General features: G+C 42.1%; 2 protein-coding genes across 5 annotated transcripts in view; both read left to right on the plus strand.

Moving 5' to 3' along the window:
• The window catches only part of LOC119181108 (excitatory amino acid transporter 5-like), a 135,533-nt gene extending 118,750 nt beyond the window's left edge, over window positions 1-16,783 (plus strand). For all 3 annotated transcript variants that reach the window (XR_012886433.1, XR_012886432.1, XR_012886434.1), the window contains one exon: window positions 13,090-16,783. The gene's annotated coding sequence lies outside the window, so the exon portion shown is untranslated. The remainder of the gene's footprint in view (window positions 1-13,089) is intronic.
• Window positions 5,870-21,844, plus strand: part of LOC119180814 (uncharacterized) — a 317,273-nt gene continuing 301,298 nt past the window's right edge. Inside the window, exon 1 of one of the 2 annotated variants that reach the window (XM_075874896.1) lies at window positions 5,870-5,913. The gene's annotated coding sequence lies outside the window, so the exon portion shown is untranslated. The remainder of the gene's footprint in view (window positions 5,914-21,844) is intronic. The other variant, XM_075874897.1, reaches the window with a different exon arrangement.

Genomic DNA, 21,844 nt, shown 5'->3' on the forward strand with positions numbered 1-21,844 from the left:
GCAGGAGGGTCGGTAACAGAATGGTTCACCAAGCCATAGCTCTTTTAGGGGGACCCAGAGCCCTGACGCCAACAGTGTAGCCAAAGACGGACCTAAAGGGGCACAAATATTCAAGCCACACGAAGTCCGTGAATGAAGAAATCGACGTAACCACAAGGACTGAGCTAAGTCAGACGTAGGCTATATTAACATACAGGGTGGCAGGAATAGGTTAAAGTGGGAAGAGATAGAGGAGCAGTTGAGGCAGGAGGAGCTGATGGTATATGGGGTTGTGAAGACACATCTTCGGGACCTGGAGCAACCACCCTGCAATCAGGACTACGTATGGGAATATTGCAATAGAACAGAAGGCAGCAAAAAGGGGAGTGGAATTGGTGCATTTATACATAAGAGCATGGATTGGCAAAGAGTCAAGCAGGGATGCAAGGAACATATTTGGCTAAAAGGGAAAGTGGCAGGGCAAATGGCACTCCTTGGTTTCGTGTACTTGTGGACGGGAGCAAAGGCCAGAGAGGAAAACCAGGCAATGGTAGAGTGTATATCAATTGACATTCAGGAGTTAGGAGGAGAGTGCGAGATAATTATGCTAGGAGATATGAATGTGCACATAAAGGATATAGATGGGTATACTGACTCAACAGGCAAAATGATCTTGGATATGTGTAAAAGGCATCATCTGATCATTTACAATAGTACCGAGAAGTGTGAAGGGCAAATAACATGGGAGGTAGGAAGGCTGCGGTCGACGATAGATTACGCACAGATGTCACATAGTATGTATGATAAGCTCAGGGGAATGCACATAGATGAAGGTGGCTCCAGAAGTCTGGGTAGTGATCAGAAACGTATCAAGCGAAGTTTTGGAAGAGCAGCGAAAGTGGGAAGGAGACAAGATGAGCAGCTACAGGAAAATTTTCATTCAGAAAGGCAAATAGAAATTGCTACTAAACAAATTGAGAAAGTAATCACTGAGGATAATAAAACTGTGTGGACATACACAAATCTAATTAGACTGTTTGGGATAGAGCTTGCTAAAGCACGTGACAATCAACCCGGAAAAGAAGACACAAGCCCAAGAGCTCGTGGGATGAGGTAGTTAAGAGAGCCATAGCAAAACGTCAGGAAGCCTCTAGGGACCACAGACATGCTAAGCAATGGGGTGAACCGACAGATGATGTTGAAAGAAAATGGGAAATCTTTCTAAGCTCTAGAAGGGAAGCATCCCTCCTGATCAATCAAAAGATTAGAAGAAAGGTTGCTCAGTGGCTGGCAGAAGTACATAAAAAGGAAAGAAAGGCAGCTGCGAAATTTTGGAACCATCTAAACTCCCTGAGAAATGAAACAAACTTAGAGCAGAGGTTTATAACTACAGCTCAATATCTAGGCTAGAAGGGGACGAAGCTATTGAATATATAAGAACAAAGGTGACAGAAAAATTTCAACAAAGAAGTGCCTTATGCACCACAATAGACAGGGATGGATCAAGTGGCACAATGGCTTCATTTTCACAACGAGAGTGGGAAAGGGCTGAGAAGAGGGTTCCAAGTAGTACATCAACAGGCCCAGATTGCATTCCAATTATGCTGATAAAGACATTGGGTCCGAAGTTTAAACAGATTTTGAGAGAGGCAGTGAGCAGAACAATAATCGATGGTGAAGTCCCTGATGGATGGAAACTTAGCAGTATGAGCATGATCTATAAAGGAAAGGGGTACAAAGATGACATACACAACTACCGTCCTATAACAGTGACATCAGTGGTCTACAGGCTGGTGATGCAGATTATAAAGGAAAGACTGCAGGCATGGATAGAGGATGAGGGGGTGCTGGGGGAACTGCAGTATGGGTCTCGGAAACACAGGAGGTTGGAAGACAATCTGTTCTCACTGACGCAGTGCATCGAAATAGCAGAAAATGAACACAGGCCCCTGCGGCTAGCATTTTTGGATATCAAGGGAGCGTACGATGGCGTGGTTCAAGAGGACTTGTGGGGAACACCTGACACACTAGGTGTGGAAGATGGAGTCACTGATCTTTTAAAGGATATATAAAAGTAACAAGGTAGTTATAAAATGGGAAAAACAGCTATCCAAGCCCACAGAGGTAAAACGAGGGCTTAGGCAGGGGTGTCCTCTGTCTCCCTTGTTATTCATGATGTACCTAGAAGGATTAGAGGCCAAATTAGAGGGAAGTGGACTTGGCTTCAACCTCTCTTTAGTCAAACAAGGAAAACTCATTGATCAGGCACTACCAGCATAAATGTACGCAGATGATATAGTGTTAATGGCCGACAACAAGGAAGATTTGCAGAGATTTATGGACATCTGCGGTAATGACGGGAGATAGGTTAGATTTTAGATTCAGTAAGGAAAAATCAACAGTCAATATTTTTAATGATGACGTGGGAGTCGCCCGCTGCGCGCTGACGCGCGCCTTGCAGGACCTCAATAAAGTTTCGCAACCAACCAACCAACGAAAGTAGTGAGCTTAGAATATAGGAGGTCACGCTAGAGATAACAGATAAATACAAATATCTGGGCGTATAGATAAGTAATGGGACAGAGTACCTAAGGAAACACGAAATATACGTGACGACTAAAGGTAACAGGAATGCAGCAGTGATGAAAAATAGGGCACTGTGAAATTACAATAGGTATGATGTTGTGACAGGAATATAGAAAGGGCTGACGTTCGGCAATGCGGTCTTGTGCATGAGATCAGAAGTTCAAGCAAGATCAGAAATTAAGCAACGTGGGATAGGTAGGCTTGCTTTAGGAGCTCACGGGAATACACCAAATCAGGGAGTTCAAGGTGATATGGGATGGACATCATTTGAGGGCAGGGAAGCTAGCAGCAAGATAAAATTTGAGAAACGATTGAGAGAAATGGGGGAAGAGCGTTGGGCTAGGAAGGTTTTCAGCTACACGTACATGAAGAATGTCGATACAAAATGGAGGAAGCGAACCAAGAAAATGACTGGTAAATACTTAGAAAAACAGCAGGTGGCCAAACCAAAGAGAACTATCGGTTAAGAAGAAAGTGAAGGAAACGGAGACTGACATGTGGAGAACTGGCATGATTAAGAAGTCCGCACTAGAGATCTATCGAACTTTTAAGCAGGAAATTGCCAAGGAAAGGATCTATGATAATACTCGGGGTAGTTCTCTACTGTTTGAGGCCAGGATGGGAGTATTGCGAATCAAGACATATCGGGCCAAATACGAAACGGTAGACACAGTATGCAGTGCGTGTGGAGAGAAAGAAGAAACTGCGGAACACTTGATAATGTTCTGTAAAGGGCTTCACCCTATAGTTCAGGATGATGGCGCAGAGTTTTTCAAAGCACTGCGGTTTAGGGACAGGGAGGGCAAAAATAGACTTTAAGCGGGTAGACTTAACTAGAAGGAGGTCATCTGATTGGTGGCTAAAGTCAAGGCACGAGTGAAAATTAAACCCTTCACTGTAATGTACGAATCCTCAGCCTCACTATTTAAAAGAAAAAAAAAATAAATGTAATTGTTAGTTCATTAAGTATTGCGGCTAGGTGGCGTTAGCCGCCGCCCGATCTGAAGGGTACAGCTTTATCGATCCATCCATCTATCCAACTGTCTTAGGTGTACGAGCAGTGTGGCAATTTGGGCTAGTTTGCATGACATGACTATCGTCAGGAGATATTAGTGTATGACGCATAAGCAGCGTCGGGAAACGCCAGTGCAGACCGTACAGTAGGTTCTCTGTGGTAGGTGTTTTGTGGTACAGTCGAGTTTTCCAATGCGACCACAGCCCGAGAACACAGCCTAGCGCACAAAAAAAAAAAAAAAAGCAGTTATGAAACGGGGTTTCAAAATGGAACTCAATGCGCGCATCTCCCCCCTGTACTAGGGGATGAATTTTTGGCCGGGCTGGCCTTGTCGTGTGCGCGTCTTTTTGCGTTCACTTTATGGCCTTAGAGAGTTTTTGAATGGCCCCAGTGATCCATCCATCCATTAATGTGGTGCTACATGTTACAAAAAGTCACGCGAAATATGAAGTTAAGAAGAAGAAATTTGACAGCGAGCGTACTGGGATTTGACCAGCGGCTATCCAGTACGCTTGCTGCCAAATTTCTTTTTTACTCCCTATATCGCGTGAGTTTGTGTAACAGCGCGTAGAAATTGAAGCTAGGTTTAAAAAAAAAGCAAACCAATATTTTGTACAAGTAAAACTATGAATAAAAAAACTTTCAATCCAAAGCTGTCATTGAAACCTGGGTCTTTTGAGCGGAAAGTGAACATTTTTTTTGGACCACTTTTACGGAGCCGTGCGCACCTCTTAAAAAAAACGACACATTGCAGGTTACCGATCGCAGCGCCACCACCGGGTTATTCCTGTTTGGGCTTCACTTTTCAGAATTAGATCCGGGCACTCCCCTGTTCTAGTACACTCTAATCACAACCAAGCACAGGTTCGGAAAAATGGCGGACAAGCGTCAGCCCGCGCGCGATCGGCGTAGTGAGCGAGTTGAGCGAGCAGCGGACGATGAAGACAGTAACGGCAGTAGCAGCAGTTCGGAAGGGCAGAGTGACACCGGTTCTAACTCCAACTCACTTAATGCGTTCGCTAACGACGGTGGCTTTCTCGAGAGATTCAAGCAAATGCAGGAAGCCTGTAAGCTGCAAGCCGCTTCGCAGGAAGCGCCGCAGTTCGCTGTCCCGCGGTCCGACAGCGCCGACACCACTTCGGCGAGCAGCGAGAAAAGCGAACCCACCGAAGCGGACGCAGCCGCTACAGCCAAGAAACGGGCTCTCCCATTCGTAAGATGGTGCACTCATCACAGAGTGCGTTTTCTCACCGTCGTCAGAAAGACATGAATGGCTGCATCAATTCGTCCGATGCTAGGTTGTGTAGTATCTTTAACGGAGCGAAAAACTGCGGATGCACACGTTGTTCAAGACATATGTTGTTTTCTTGTCGATAATTCAAGAGCGCCTTCTTACCCGGAAGTCTCATTTTCGGTGGAAGTGAAAATGCTCTACACTCGCCTGCTTAGATTTAGGTGCGCGGTGAATTACCTCGGGCGGTCAAAAATTTGCAGAGCCCTCTACTACGGAATCTCTCATAATCATACCATGGTGTCGGGATGTAATGCCACATGAATCAGTATAGCTTTAACAACAGAGAGTCTGTGCAAAACCGACATTTGAAACATGAGACGTTCATTCTTCTCAATGTTCATAACGCGGAACGTGCGCCGCCAGTTCCGTGGAGGTATGATTATGCCGTTGTGCAGATTAACGATGTTCACTTCTTTTTTTTTATTGTAGCCTTGTGGAAACTGGCTCATAACCCCGAAAATTGGCGACAAAACTCGGTTATAAAAGAAAATGTGAACCTTCGTTCAATCAAAGAAGAAAATAATTAAATGCGAAGTAAATAGGGAAAGAGGCAAACGAGTTCAGCAAACCATAAGAAATTGATAAACAAAAGCTAGTTTTTTTTTGTCAGTAGCTCTAGCTTCGAATCTTACAGTTGCTTGGATAAGCTTGCGCAACACTGTCATAATTGCACCAAACTCCTAAAAATAACACCGTCTCCTAACAATAACAGGTTAGGAGTATGTGATGGTAAACCCGGCCTGCTGGACTACATCTTTAAAAACATTCTACAGAGTGAGGCCAAACAGCATCACTGAAATTCGAGACATTGCTCTTTCCTTTTTTTATGTGCATGCAATCCGCAGCCATAACTTTGGGCTGAGCCGTGTAGGAAAAAATGAAACGCTGTTCACTTATACTGTGGCAAAATGGTATTTGGTTTAGATCTTGATTCTCATGTATCTAATGTCCTAGTACTTACTTCCTTTAGGTGGGTAAAAGAAGGGGTGGAAAAGTTCTAAAGACGGGAGTTGTCCACAAGCCGAAGGTTGAAGATGAGGTAAGCTCTAGCTGCAGGTGATCTCTTGATTTTTCTGTGGCCATTTATGTGACAGTTTCATCTGCTAGCTTATTTATGTGAAGTTTCAATGTCCCAACAAGAAGAGTGGGACCTTGTGTGTGTGATTGTGTGTAAAATGGTGAACTACTATACTTTGAGATGATTTATCTTGATAGCACTGTGGAACCTACAGAACTAAAGTGCAGGCCTGATACCGTGCTGAAGAATAGTACTCAAGTTTACTAATAACTTGCTTATTTTGCCTTGCTGAAATAAATACTCTTTTATTTATTGCGAGACTTGAACAGCAGGGGAAAGTGGTACTTAAAATACTGTTATCGTTCACTTTGTACGTGTGCCTTTAGAGCACGAACTTCTCAGAAGCATGCTCATTCTCAAAAGTAAACAGTGCCGTCCATGACATATTAGGTCAGTGTGTGGCCGCAAACACACACACACACACATATATATATATCGAGCATCGAAGGTCCCAGGTTCGGTTCCTGCCCACGGCAAGTTATCTTTTCACCCACTTTTCTGTCTTCGCATTTGCATTGCAATTATGTCTTATAACTTCACCTATACTTTTCTTGGCATTATTGTCTGTTACGTCTCATTATTATTGTGCCAAAACACAAAAAGACGAGCCCTTAAGTATACACTTCTTTCCCCTATTCATTAACGAGGGTCTCGTACTGGCAGACTTAGTGCCTTAGGTTGTGTACGAGGGATTATTGGTCAGCTGCCAGCCCGTAATAAGATCACGTGCTACGGGACGCCACACAGGCTTTTGAAGAGTGTGCCACACTCGCCGCCATGGCTACGGATGGCGCTGACTGACACTCCCACGTTTAAATTCACTTATATACCAAATAAAGTGGCTGGGAGGATAGCCGCCATAGTAGCTCAGTGGTAGAGCATCGAACGCGTTATCCCAAGGTCGCAGGTTCGGTTCCTGCTCACGACAAGTTATCTTTTCACCCACTTTTCTTTCTTCACATTTGCATTACAATTCGGTCTCATAACTTCCCCTATACTTTTCTTGGCATTATTGTCTGCTACATCTCATTAATATTGTGTCAAAACATGAAAAAATGAGCCCATAAGTGTACACTTTTTTCCCACACACACATATATATATATATATACTTACACATACATACACTCGTAATACGACACTCAGATGTGCACTCAACACTCTAAATGCACTCCCATTTACATTTCTCATAAATGTATATAATTTTCTTTTAAAAAATGCGAGTTAGTAAAACTGAAATCAGCCGCAAGCTGCCGTTCTACTTGCAGAGCAACACAAATGTGGGAAGCCCTGCCTCGTAGCCTTCACTCCAATGTCAAGTCGAGCATAGTGGAATCTTATGGCATTGTGGCTACACCGAACAACTACAAAATGGGGTCATTCCACGCCAGCTGTCCCAACCTTGGAGCTCGACCATCTCGGATTTGCTTCAAAGAAATTCACAAATATCTACCTAAAGCCAAAAGTGTTTCCCCAAAACATTTTCTGCGAAAAAAGTTGTCCAGTATCGTAAGCCTCATCTGAATTTTTTGGGAAAACTTAAAAGCATAGCTCGTAAAACACGTGAAAAAATTAGTTCTTTTTACAATAGGTTAAAACAAACTTTTATCTTTAGACCAATGGTAGGCATCTAAAATAAGTTTTACGCTTTCGTGGATTTTTATGTGACCTCGAATATAGGGAATCTGGCCCATATTGGGTTTTCTTTTTTCACAGAAAGAGAACATTAGGGGATAGTTGACATTAGCATATTGCCAGAATATTTTACTTAAGACTAAAAATTATTTCAGGTCTATACAGTGTGAAATAAACTTTACAGGTGGCGACAAAGTTGTGAAAATATTCATTTTGGCACATGCTCAGCTGTGAATTCAATATTGTGGCAGTCCTATTAAAAATATGCTCAGTATAAGATTTAGTAGCAACCTTCACTGGGTGCTCATTCAGAATGTTTTATCAAATTAATTTTTGCTTTAGGCGAAAAAAATGTTTTTGGATTTGTGTGTTACCGCACTCGGGGTTTGGACGTGTTTATAAGCCTTAATAAGGCATCCTAACAGTTAGTATGAGCTGCACCGGCATGGAGCCCATCTGGACATTGTAATCAATTTTGTCTGTGCTTAGTATATAAATTATTTACAAGCTAGTATTACCCTTAGTTAAAGAAAAGCGTGAGACCTACTAGGCAGCATTTAGCCACGTGCAACTGTCTGTTGGCAGTCTGCGTATAGATATTGTTACGCACAATCCAAATGGTGTAAGAATAACTGTTTATTAGGGCTAACTTGTGCCGGAAAAGTAAAGGAAAATGTAGCGGCGTTTCTAACTGCCGATCAGCAAGAGGAATCAATCTCCGAGAAGCCCTTGAGCGGCACACCACTTCTTTTTCATCGAAATCCCGTGCTGAGGAGGCGGGTGCCATCACGGCCTTTTCTTGTCTCATCATCGGGCCGCTGGTCTCTTGTGGGGCGCATGAACTTGCACGCATAGTTTGAATACTGCGTCTGCCTTGCGTCAATATGCTTACGCAGCACCGGGGAATAGTACAGATCTGTGGAACACACTGGTTACCTGTATGCTAACATATAGAAGTAGGAAAAGCACGATGAAGGAACCGATCAATTGAAGTGAGAGAAACAAGAAACGCCAGGCCTGTGCGGAATGCGTAGCACAGTCAGAGTGAAAGCTAGAAAAGTGGCCTTTTGGAGCCTTTTCTAAACATTCTTTTGGATGCTACAAGCACACCACTGGATATCCGCTACGCCATAAATAATCTTAAATTTTGTGTAGTAGGCCAGCATTCGCTCTGCTATCCTTCCTCATTCTTTGGATAAGAATGGTATCTGCTGCACACTTGTTAGGAATTTTGTGCAATTTTTTATGGAGTGGCTGACGAGAATGAAGAAATATGCCTGAAGTGGGTATGCACCATAGGTAATATGTGTCAAGAACAAGTTTTCTAATGGCTTGGAGCATCGGACAACCCACTCATTGTGCAATTCACATTGTGTTATGCCTGGCTGTTCGTTTGATGTTCTAAAACGCTTCATTGCTCATAATAACACTATTCGCCTCTCGACATCAAGCCTGCCTAAGGCCAGTTTAGAAACAAGTTCCAAGCACTGGCCTAGCTCAGTGGTCAATAAGGACAAAAAAAAACTGGCCTGGCTCAGTGGTAGAATACTGGGGTAGCATGCAGCAGACCCGGGTTTGAATCCCATTGTGTCATTAATGTTTTTCATTTACTGGCTTTTTTTCATCCTATACTGGTTACAGACACCTGCGGCGGAAAACTGCGGCATCGCGCGTTACCCGCATTCTGATCTCATAACAGTTTTCGCTGTAAAAGAAGGATGTGCTGCTTGGCAGCTAAGTTGCAGTTATGCGTCGACATAGGATCACTGGTTTAAAATGGTCAATTATGTACGATTATGTTGGTTCTAACTGTGACTTGTCTGCGATGCAAAACATTTTTATTTTATTTCTACATAGGACATTTTCTTAATCGTACTACTCTCTCTCATTCGTAGTGCTCTTCCTCTTAAAATAAACATGTTTTATATCACGGACAAGTCACAGTTAGGACCAACATAATCGTACATAATTGACCATTTTACACCAGTGATTGTATGTTGATGCATAACTGCAACTTACCTGCCAAGCTGCACATCCTTTTTTTGTTTTCACTTGGATTGATCCTTTCCTTCATGTGATCTTCCTACTTCTAAATGTTAGCATATAGGTAAGCTGTGTGTTGCACACATCAGTACCACATCGCGGTGCTGCGTAAGCATATCTATACGCAGGTTGCCAAAGAACAGCTGCACGTGGCTAAATGCTGTTTAGTAGTCCTCGTGCTTTTGTTTAACTAAGGGTAATACTAGCTTGTAAATAACTTAAATACTACGTGCAGACAAAATTGATTACATTGTCCAGATGGTTTCCACGTCCGTGCAGCTCGTACTTACTGCTATGGCGCATTGTTAAGGCTATAAACACGCCCAAACCCCGAGTGCAGTAACACACAAATTCAAAAACATTTTTCTTGCCTAAAGCAAAAATGAATTTGATAAAGCTTTCTGAATGAGCAGCCAGGCAAGGTTGCTACTAAATCTTCTACTGAGCATATTTTTAGTAGGACCGCCCCAATGTTGAGTTCACTGCTGAGCATGTGCCAAAATAAACATTTTTGTAACTTTGTCGCCACCTGTAAAATTTATTTCACACTGTATATGCCTGAAATAATTTTTGGTCTTCAGTAAAACATTCTGGCAATATGCTAATGTGAACTATCCCCTAATGTTACTTTTCTGTGAAAAAATTGCCAATATGGACCAGATTTAACAAAGTGTTTGATTGGACTGGTTGGTGCTGCATAGTAGACGAAGAGAGTGCTTAACAGCGCAAACGACAAGAGGGCATAGAAGAGATGAGAACAGCGCTGTTCTCGTCTCTTCTATCCCTTCCTGTTGTTTGCGCTGTTAAGCACTTTCTTCGTCTACCATGGACCAGATTTCCCATATTCGAGGTCACATAAAAGTGTGTGAAAAAGTAAAAGCCCGTAAAACTTATTTAAGTAAAACATCTATTGTTTTAAAATTAAAAATTTGTCTTTAAAAAACGAACGGATTTTTCAGTGTATTTTACCAGCTATGGTTTCGAGCTTTCCAAAAAAATTCAAATGAGGCTTGCAGGGCTGAAAATTTTTTTGCAAAAAATGTTTTAGGGAAACACTTTTGGCTTTAGGTAGATACTTCTGAATTTATTTCAAGTAAATTGGAGATGATCTAGCGCCAAGGTTGGAACAGTTGGTGTGGAATGACCCAGTGAAGACCTCTAAAAATGACTTTCTGGGTAACAAATAAGGGCTAATCTTAAGGGAAGGCTTACCATAAGCACAGGAAGTAATCGAATGAGCCGGAGGAATGTCATTATTTTAAGTCTGCCTCAGTGCTAGTTGCTGCTGAGACATCAGCGAAGGGATTCTGGGCACAATTCAACAGCAATATCCTAAATTTGTCTCTGGGTTACCACAGCTCGTGGAGGAATACATAAGGTACAGTCTCACACTGTTCTAGCACAAATATCAGCAGTTAACCTTGTCCACACCGAAACAGCAGTAGTTTTAGGTGGGAGGAGGTATAGAAAAAGTTATTTAAAACTGAGGCCAACTTAAAATAAGCTCTTAACAAGAGATGCTACTAAAAAACACAAGTTTTTTCCGAAATTGCATTTTTTGTTTTTACTTACGTTCACACGCTCAGTTTCTTTATAAGGAAAAAAAAGATTAAGGCTTTAATTTATTTGAAGTACGTTAAAATCACTTTTAAAGAGCACAAGGTGCCTTTAAAGAACAACAGATAGCTCATTGTCAAGAGTCCCCTGAAAATTGTCCCCGGGTTGCTTGCCATTGCATTTCGCATCAGGAGTTCACCAAAGCAACGTGCTAAAAAAAATAACCACGATTCCTAAGCTCTCATGAAATCAAAAGCACGTCTCTGCCACATAGATGGGCTTTTTATAAAACATGTTTCTCTAGATGCAATTTGGGGTAACTTCCCGAGTTTGGACATCATGTTTTGGTACTTTTGATGGTCCGATTGGGATGAAATTTTTCCCACGTGAAGAGTGCAGTTATCTCCTCTAAAGCGTGATATCATTTATAAAATTGCTATGAACTTAAAATAAGCACTTAGTATTGACTGAGTATTTCAAGAATTCTCACATTAGAGTTTTTCTTGTTAGTTATTTGCATTCTACAGTTGATGTGGAGCAATATCAGCCTTAATGGCTCGAAACCAGAAAAGTTTTGTAGCAAAAAAGGTGTGTACAAAAAGAGCTACACCTTACTCACTTTCGTGGTACAAAACAAAAACTAAGCAATTTGCTGTGAAACTTATTACATAATTATTTAACATCAGCTTTTTGAAGAGCAAGAGTATCACTGCCCTAAGCTACAGATTAAAGAAACTTTTTTAATGTAACATCTCCCCTAAAGCTCGGCTTTTGTTTGCGCAACAGTATATCACCCTCTATCCCCAGGTGCAATGTGTTGTGGCAGGTACAGGAAACCTTACTCTCGCTAGTGTGTTATGCAACACCAGGGGTGAGTTGCACGACACAACACAATGATATACTGATATGAATAAACACTCTCCAGCCACATTTAGTGCTTAGTTTGTAATATTACTAACTGTCTGTACGTTTCAAGGCCCATTCGGTTCCTTCATCAGGAATGACTGTTCGGCCGACTGTGAAACTAGCACGTTTGTTTTTAGGGGTTGTCTCCCTCTCCACCATCGTTCTTCTCCCCATTTTGTTGCTGCATTTTTTCCTCATTGGTTCTGCAGACCGTGTACATACCTGGCCAAGAGCGTCGCAGTTGACTGGTTAATTTTTCGAGGTGTTGTTTGGATATGCCTAGATTCTAAGAATTGGCTCTTGACCCATGCTTAGCATTACATCTTCATCTCTATCAATGATTAAACAAAAACCCGTGTGGTAGCTGTAGTAGTTAGTGGTAATCAAAAAAAGTGGTGTGAGAGCCAGAAAGCACGACTGATTGGACTGACTAAAGGGAAACGCAATTTTTCTTTGGGTGAGCCGGAAAGTTCGTGTCACTGCCAGGTGAGGCAGGTGTGCGCTGCAGATCTATTTTTGTTTCGGATGGATGCTGTGAACGAGGCCAGTGCTTCAGCTAAGGTCGCCACCCTACATGGTGTTAATGCTGTGGCACTTCTTTTATTGGAAATGCGCTGCATGGACTGAACAGGTAGCAATGACGTTGTAGGAGCTAGTATGGAGGCCGTGGTGAGGAGGAATTACTTAGAGGGCAGCACCAGCTGGCCAAGCAAGAACACTGTGAGAGAGAAGTGGGAGATATGTGTTTGTAAAGCATCCAGACTGCATGTGACCATGGCGCAGTGAATAGTGTGCCCAGCTTCTGTTGCGTAACGAGAGGTTGTTGGTTCAACTTCGCTTGAAGAAACTCTGTTTTCTTTGCCATCTGACTGTGCCAATTTTTTCGGCGTCATTTCTGTGACGGAAATATGTGTGACGAAAAGTCTTGGTGGACCCCGGTTCAAAACACTTTCGTGTTGAAATGGTGGATTACAAGGTGGAAGCCATCTGGTTTGCAGGAGGAGCTTCCTAAGGATGCCTGGTCAAGGTACTTGGCCGAAGTGCGCAAATACCGAGAACGCTCATGCGACGACGAAGAGAAGACCCGGCCGCTCGTCAAGTGATGAACGAAACGAGTAATGGAGTGGGACATTGCAACGCCCATGGATCCACTTGCCTACACATGCTGCGCTTCAACTGCACAGGCACTCTTCTTAATGGCTGCCATCAATACCTCCTATTGCTGAGTTGAAGGATGTATGTCGAGTAAAGTTAACAAATCTGCTATGCAGCCTATTGCTGTCAGCAGTCTAGCAATGTCTCATGTAATTCGGCTGGAAAAACATATCGATGGTTGACAGTGCAATGTACCACATATTTATACTGTACATATATTACTGTAATAAAATTTGATGATGGGTGAGCAGCGTACATTAGCAGAGCTTTGTAGTCTGTCTGGTTTTCCACTAATGCAAAGGCGTAGAGTAATACCGAATAGCATGTGCTGTAGCCACCGCCACGTCAAGTGGCACTATCTATAGAGGGGGGCAAGAAACACATAATCCTGAGATTCTAGGAGTGCCAATCGCTATGCCCACAGCATTCATTTGAGTATGTCACTCGAAAACGGTGCCAAAACTATGCCTTACTGTCAGAGCATCAAGACATGAATTCAAAGTAAAATTAAAGGCATCTGCTTGAAACTAGCAAGCTACAGTGCACACGATGGCCACTTGATTGATTCAAGGTTGATGGCAACTGATTTCGGCAGTGCGGCTACGCAATGCATTATTTATAGTAGTTGTGTTCCGGACAGACTAAAAACCTCTAGTGACAGTGTAAGTTCAAGAAGTTTGCTTGCATAGGGAAAGTCAAGATTCTGTCTGCATTTTTGGTAGTTATGCGTGAATCGACAATACTGAACTGAAAGAAGCAATACTAGATATTTAGCCAATATGCCAATGTAATTTAGAAACTGTGGAACAGATTCAAATTCATAATGTAGGGCAAAAAATGACAAAATGGACACAAAAAACAACACGCCACTAGCGCTTGTAGTGTGTTGTTATTTGAGTCTGTCTTGTTTTTAGCGCTGCATTAAAAATTTGACCCGGCACCAATTAGCCCAGGAACAAGTCCTTCTGCCGAACAGTTTGATATTGACTTTTATGGGGCAGGTTGTAGCACAGAATTTATTGAAATTGAGCATCTGTTCTATTTAGTATGTGAAATTCAATTTTCTTCATTTGAGTATATAGGCCTTTGTAAATTTTTTAAATCTTTAATTCTGAGAGAGTGCATGTTGCGTTACAACAGGTGCTGGCAACGTCCCATTTCAAATGGACTGAGCTGTCTTTTAACAGAACTTCTTTAAATATATGCAGTTAGACATTCTAGAGATTGCAGAAAAAGCTGGAGGCATTGTTCCAAATAAATCAGAAGTGAGCTGTCTTACTTGATAAATAAAATTTCATCGGATATTCACGGCTGGACATCCTAGAGACTGCTTTTTGGTGAGAAGGTGTATGTAGGGAATGTAGCACAGCAGTTTTCATGATTTCCTGTGCAATTCCTCTCTCTATTTTCACTCCTTCCCAAATGCTGATTGTGTTGCATCACAGTGAATGCTTATAGCATGAAGCTCATGCTGTATGAGGCTTTGGTTTTTCAAACTGTGTTCAGGCACTTTGGTTGACCTTTTTTTTTCCCCACAAATTATTAGTCTGGCTGACATTTCTTTTTTAAGAGGGAGAAGGAGGCTCCTAAAAATGGTCTAGCATGTGCTCAGCTTGGTAACTGTGGTTCTCAATTTCTTGCAGGTTTAATTTATCATTAAATGGTACTTTGCTTTCTGTAATTTTTTTGTGTAATGCTGTCTGGCTCAACTTGATTTTTTAGGTAAATTGTCAAGGTCTTCTGTGAACACGCACAACCATTCTTACGTCATTTTGCAGTGTAAAAGAAAATAAATTTGACAGTGACTAGAATTTAGGATAGTGCTTGGTGCGGAAGGTAGTTAAAGAAAGATGCGACTTGACATGTGCTTAATTATGTAATGTTCCGAACGGCTTGCCCAAGGCAATAACTGTCCATTTGGTGGTTAGTGTAATTGTGTGTATTCATGTTGCAATCATTGTAATTGCAGTAACAATTTCAGTGTTATCTCTTGTTGCGGTTCAGGTTTGTAAAAGCAACTATATTATTGCACTAGCTTTGGCCAGCTTTTCATTATAGCTTTCTAAATACTGGCAATTGAGCTATCTATATTTTTGAACAAGTTAAATGGAACAGAGGTTGGGCATGGTCTGCGGAGAAAGTCGCTAGATTCAATCTCAGGGAGAACATATGAGAATATTTGTAGGCCTGCATCAAATACACGCCCCGTAATACAGTTTAGACGCTGAGCTAGTAAAGCATGTTAACTTCATCCTAAACATTCAACTTAGCAGTGCCTGTTCTTTATCTGCGGTCAAATCTTTGCATCTGCACTGGCAGCTGCAAATTGCAGGTGAAAGTTTACTTAACCAATGGGGATCATACTGGGCACATGAACTTCCAAGATTAGCACATCTAGGCAGTTTAAGTGCTTTTGTTTTGGAACCATGGGAAGATTGGGCACTTCCAGCTGAAAATCACAAGTTCAGTGTGGTCACATTTTGAATGGGTAAATGAGAATTTTTGGCAGTACGAGTGAGGATCTTGGGCAGCATATCCTTTTTTGTATTTCAATTCGTTAAGCAATTAAAGCATACCAGAGCAGCAACCTACCAAAAAGTATTCGGAAAGCTGTTTCAGCAATGCCTGTTTTTAACTCGCATGACCCACTAGCAGTTCTGCCTTGAGAAAACCTGCGAGAAAACACAATTTTTACTTTTTCTGTAGAGTTAATTTTGACGAAACTGAGTGAAATTTTATTTGAGGCAAATTAGTTGTTAATAAAAAATAATTACAAGTATAGCTCAGTGTAACTTTATTATAACATGTTAGGTATGTAGTATTTTATGAATCTTTGACAAGTTTATAGTCTTTTTTTTGAGACATTCATAGTATCAAATATGATTTAGTGGGCATTACAGGGATGCTGACATTGCCAGAAATAATAAGAAAATTAGCACTAGACTTGATTGACCAATTGAAAAGGCATTATTCGCAGACTAATCTCCAGCAGGGCCACAAAACAATGCACACGTGATTACTTAGATTTAAGTTTAGTTTGTCAATAAGGGCACTGGTACTGATCAGTAGGACTAGTTTGATGTGTATGGACTGTACAGTACTCATCATTTCTTTAGTGTAACCACTGAGTGTGCATAATTACTCGCTGTAACCACATCGTGTGGTAAAGAAACGAAAATGTTCACTCGGATCTATGCATTTGAGATGAAATCACTCTAATATGATCCATAGTGAGTACGGTGGAAACAAAAATATGTGCGTTACTTAGCCCTAAATGCTTTTCAATCTGCGACTACTGCACATGTGACGCTTGCTAAAATTTTTAAATTGAATGCATTAAACATTCGGTATGAGTAAACTATTCAGTGTTTCTGGTGTGCTGAATGCAAGTTTCGTAAAACAGCACTTGCTGTGTACACATGTTGTGTGCAAATGAGTGCTATGTCTATGGCATGCTTGTTATCGTTACACTTGTATGTCTCGAGATACCCAGTTTGAATGTACAGGATCAATAAAAGCTCTACTTATAAGATGCCACTGATGTACCTTTATTATGTCTTGCTGTGGCTACAGCTGCTTGCTATTGGTGCCCTATATTGGAATACAACCCAAGAAAACAAAAAGTTACTTTCTGCTGTCAAGTATCCCCTCTAGCCAGTGGCGTTGCTGTGTCATCCTGTCATTAAGGCGTTCTGCCTTCGCACCGCGCTTGCAAAGGAATAAAGAAAGCGTGATCTGCCGTGTTGATGGACCTCAAGCAAAATGGCCGCCACCCCGGTTCGCAACAACCATAAACTTTTTCAAGTGTTTTATCCTAATGAGAACCTGAAAAACATTGAACTAGAATTTTATCTTCGCTAAAAATAAAGGCTTCCAGAGGAACTGCTTTACCATGCAGACACACGCATAGAAGTTTGGGTCAAAGTGCTGCTTGTAGGTTCAATGCAGTCTGCTGAGACGTCATAATGACATGGCAACTGCATTAGTTGGATGGGGGTCCTTTGATGGAGAAAAGCCGCTTTTTCAGGGGCGGAGCTCCTTAGGCAGTGGGTCGTTTCCTCCTCTGTAGTAGTAGCATGTAGCCACCTTTAGTTTATGAGTTGCTCAATAGATGATGTGTGTATACGTCCTTGGTAATAATATAACTTGATGGTGTTAGTGATTTTCACAGCATATCCACAGACTGAATGATGATGAGTGGGGCGAAGCGTCCGTCTGTGCATGCTTCCTTCCATCTTTCCGTCAGGACGCAAGGACGAACGCTTTGCCCTACTCATCATCATACGCTCCATGGATAGGCTGTGATTTTTTTAGTTGGATTTTTAAAAAGTACACTGTGAGTAGTTGAACAGAAGCAGGGACAAGCTTGAATATACGCAGCCTTTTAAAATGTGATCACTGTGATGGTTTTAGTAAAGGGACAAGAAAAAACACCAAGAGGAAGGTGACACTCCTGATATTCATACCAGTATTGGGTCAGTTTATTGTTGTGGTTGTTTTTTTTTTTTTTTTTGTCCTTTGAACTTATCCAGCAGTGGTTCTGAAATAATGTGTATGCCTTGCTCAAAGGGGTTCCGAAACGCTTTTTGAAGTAACCATGGAATGAATTCACTGGAAAAAGCTTATTGCCTCACGAATTGAACGCCTAAAAAATTTGAACAATTCGTCTAGTGCGAGTGGAGTAACAAAGGTTTGTAGCATGCTGCAATTGCATTCTCTCTCATTTCTCGTCCCGACGAAAGCGCTGGAAGCTGAGCAGGGAGGGATGGCAGGGCCACAGAAAAACGTCGCACGTGCCTCTTGGCCTTGAGCACTTTTTTTTTCTTTGGAGTGTCGCTTTTTCAATGTAATCACACGCGCACGCGTGGTGAAGTTGCGGCCTCACACGATGACCTCTGTAACGAGCGAGTGTGCCATGATCAAATCAGCCAATGGCTGATGAATGGGTAATGCATGTGTGATTTTTGGGCATATTCCGCCATTTGTTGAGAGAAGAGAAAGCAATTTTTAGCTGACTGATTATTGTGAATTCCAGGCCGCGTGCTGTGCTATATTATTTGGCTTGCATGTTGTCGGGAGCCTCTACTACTGATTGGCTGCGTTTCCTGACCATGCTCGAAAAGTGTTGCAGGGCCCCTATAAGGGAGAACTTTTTGAGTGAGATAACTTGTAGTTTGGATGGACCATCTGCAAAATATTGGTAGTTAGTATAACATATAGTGCATACCTAAAATCAATTTTATAGTCTTGCAACTGCCAGTGAGACTGGCCACCTCTCAACAACAATTATATTAACTTTGTTTCGATGCAAGCAACCGACCACCTGCATCACAATTTTTTTATTGTCTGCCATGCTCCTTACAAGCATTGTGTCCTGCAATTGTGAACGCAGTTCTTGGTGTGTGGCGAGTGTATCAGTGTTTGGTGTGTGCACATGTTGCCATCCAGTGTGACTGATGTAAAAGCTGCATGCACGCCAGGAATCTGTAATGAATGCTTGAAAATAGCCAAGTTAAAATTAGCCTGGCCATCTGGCCAACAGTGTGTCTGTGTAGCAAAACTGCAACTCGTTTACAGCAGAATACACCGTTTTCTCATTGATTCCAAATGAAGTGCAGGCATGGAAGCTTCAGTCAGGGTTCCCTGCTACCTAGTTATAGAGTTTCCTGCTAGACAGAGAATGAACTCTGGTGCTGCAATCAATCGGCCATCATGGGAATGATGGGTAGTACAGGAATTGACTTAATATTGGTGCTTTTTTGTTTTGGCATTTGTTCTGGATAGAAGAATCGATGATTAAGAATTTTGTAAGCCAATCTGAATTGCTGAATTTAGAAAGGTGAAGGTGGTGAAGTGCGACTGCGGAACATTTGCTGAACATTGTCTTGGGACAAAGGGGCTCCAGGCCACATGGAGCCAAAATAAGAAGCTCAGATGAATCCATGTATTACCTATAATACCCATTGTGCCTGTAGCACCATGCATTGCAGCTCCCATAGACACTAGCACCAGAGTTTGCTTTAATGTGTAAATAGCAGGGGTGAGACAGCTGTGCCTATTGCACATTTAAGATACGTTTCCGTTTTCTTGCGCCAAACTGCTCCAAAAGCATAAAAATTGCAAAAACTACGCAGAACTGCTCCGAAACAAGCAAGAATTTCGATGCCAACTTCAGCTTCAGTGGGGAAAAAAAGCTGAGTTGACTACATGATTTTCTGAGCAGCGCCAGGAATACCAAGAAAAGACGCGCCCTGGTATGTTCTTTACTTGACACCTTTCTGGTCGTGAAGGCTCCCACGGTGCAACCATAATCTCCTGTGGACTGTTGTAGATATGCATGACCCCACATATATGTGCTGCCGTGCATCGAGTGAACTGCTTCAGCTAGCTAGCCTGTGCGTTCTGACGCCACTGTCACTTCGCGAAAACCATTGAGTCGGCCACGTCAACCGAGTGGCATGCGTTGCTGGGTTTCGGCTTTCAGGTTCTTTGTTGTGCGTAGCACGTTCTTTGGGTCGTTCTGGTTTTCATGTCGGTACTGTTGCGTGCGGTCACTTACATGCGCACGCTTTGCACATTGGTGTCTGCAGGTAGTGTGACTGGCATATTTATTTATTTTTTTCTCTCAAGAAATCTGGCATCTGTTCGTTCCGTAGTTCGTTTGCGTAGACCACTTGACGGTGCAGGTAGCAATCGCAAGTTGATGGCCATTGATACTAAGAAGAAAGTAGCTAATGTGGGTAGTACTAATAACGCAAGGTTGCACCTCGAGAGGCGTTATCACCTAGTACCATCCGCTTGTCACTTAGTGCCGTATGCACGCGCTTTACAAGATGATCGGTGCAGCGATGTTTTTCCGCTTTCGCACCACACTTTTGAAAGTGGTCCCTCACGATGTGGCCGCGAATTGCGGTACATCGCGCTTTTGTTGTTGGTAAGAAGCTTGCAATACACTTTACAAAAGCATGTCACTTTTCTTAAGCAAAGGCCTACTGTTACATAACTATGATTCTTGTGCAATCGCAATTTTTCAAATTGTTTATATGAGTGTGATGCATTTTTTTTTAAGTGTTTCCAGTGAACCTAGTTTTCAAAACCTTTTTTCCAATATTATTTCACATTTGTTACGAGGTCTGGATAGGTCGTGTCACTCGTGTGGTATGTAAAAAGATGGTGCAGTTCATACCTGGTGATAATCAGTTCAGAAACTTCTAAAGTCTATTTCAGTGTAGTGTGTATTATTGGTAAATTAAAGTATGCACTTGTGCCCCCACATTGCTAAAAATTTGTTTTTTCAAGCTTCGAGGACGACATATTACATGGACGACATATTACAGACAAATGCACGAAGGGAAGACAGGATTCGATTTAGTTAGGCCGAAGACATTAAAAAGTTGGCAGGTATAAGTGGAGTGGCAGCAGAGAGCACAAGAACGGTGCATAGGAGAAGCCTTTTTCTTGTAGTGTGTGTAGTCAGGCTGGTGGTGATGATGTACACACAAATGTATGTTGATGTTTGTTTTTGGCATATTCTTGACTGATAAATTAATTCTGCTTGCTGGTAGAGCTTTATAAACATAATTGTAAAAATCACCTGCTACAAACTTGTAGTAGGGTTTAATTCATGATAAATCCAGCGGTGGCCTCTTCAAGTTCTCTCCACGCTGTGCGACATGATGTTGGTGTATTTTAGCACCTGCCCATTTATACAAACACCACTTAAATCGAAAAGTTTTAACATGATTGTGTTAATGAGCTCATTTCACAGAAATTTAAGCATTGGAAGCATTAGTTATGAGCAAGAAAGCATCAACTTATCCATGATGACAAAATCGTGAAAGATGCAAATGAAATAAATAAAAATTTCCTTGTCCTAGTGAGGATCGAATCAAAGCCATCAGCAAGGCAAGTAGGTGTTTTACCACAGAGCCACGAAATTTGTAATATGTGTGTGTGTGTGTGTACGTGTGTGTGTGTGTAACGTAAGAAGGTAGCGATAGTTAGGAGTTGGAAGTAGAAGTCAGAATGGAATAAACATGGCGTATGAGCCAGGCCACATTTTCCAGTCATCATAGCGTCACACGAGTCGACAGGATGGAGACCTGCCAGCCCCTTCATCAGTCGCACATCATAGACAAAGTTCTCCGTAAGACACCCTGACTATAAATGAACTACCGAACCAGCACCAGCAGTGCACATCGACGAGCATCATGACGGAATCATCGACTGACCTTCCCATCCCCAAGTACACCGGAGCAGCGGACGATAGACCTGTACAGGAATGGTTCGACCTGTTCGAGCTCCACACTGCTGCATCATGGTCAGAACGGGAGTTGGTCGCCAACTTTACAGACTACGTCTCTGGTGAGGCCTTCAAATTCTACCTCACCCACATATTTCAAAACGATTCATGGAAAATGATCAAACAAGAAATGATCATTTGGTTTAAAGAATACAATGACGACTACGATGAAGACTTGCTTATAACCCACCATCCACAGACAACCGCACTCAATCGTCACAGTCAAAAGCAGCCTTCACGCATTGACCAACCTCCTGCTTTTCCATCGCGTCGATCTTCGGTCACAACGCTCACCT

The sequence above is a fragment of the Rhipicephalus microplus genome, chromosome 10 (genome assembly GCF_043290135.1).
Source record: "Rhipicephalus microplus isolate Deutch F79 chromosome 10, USDA_Rmic, whole genome shotgun sequence".
In the NCBI taxonomy this organism is placed as follows: domain Eukaryota; kingdom Metazoa; phylum Arthropoda; class Arachnida; order Ixodida; family Ixodidae; genus Rhipicephalus; species Rhipicephalus microplus.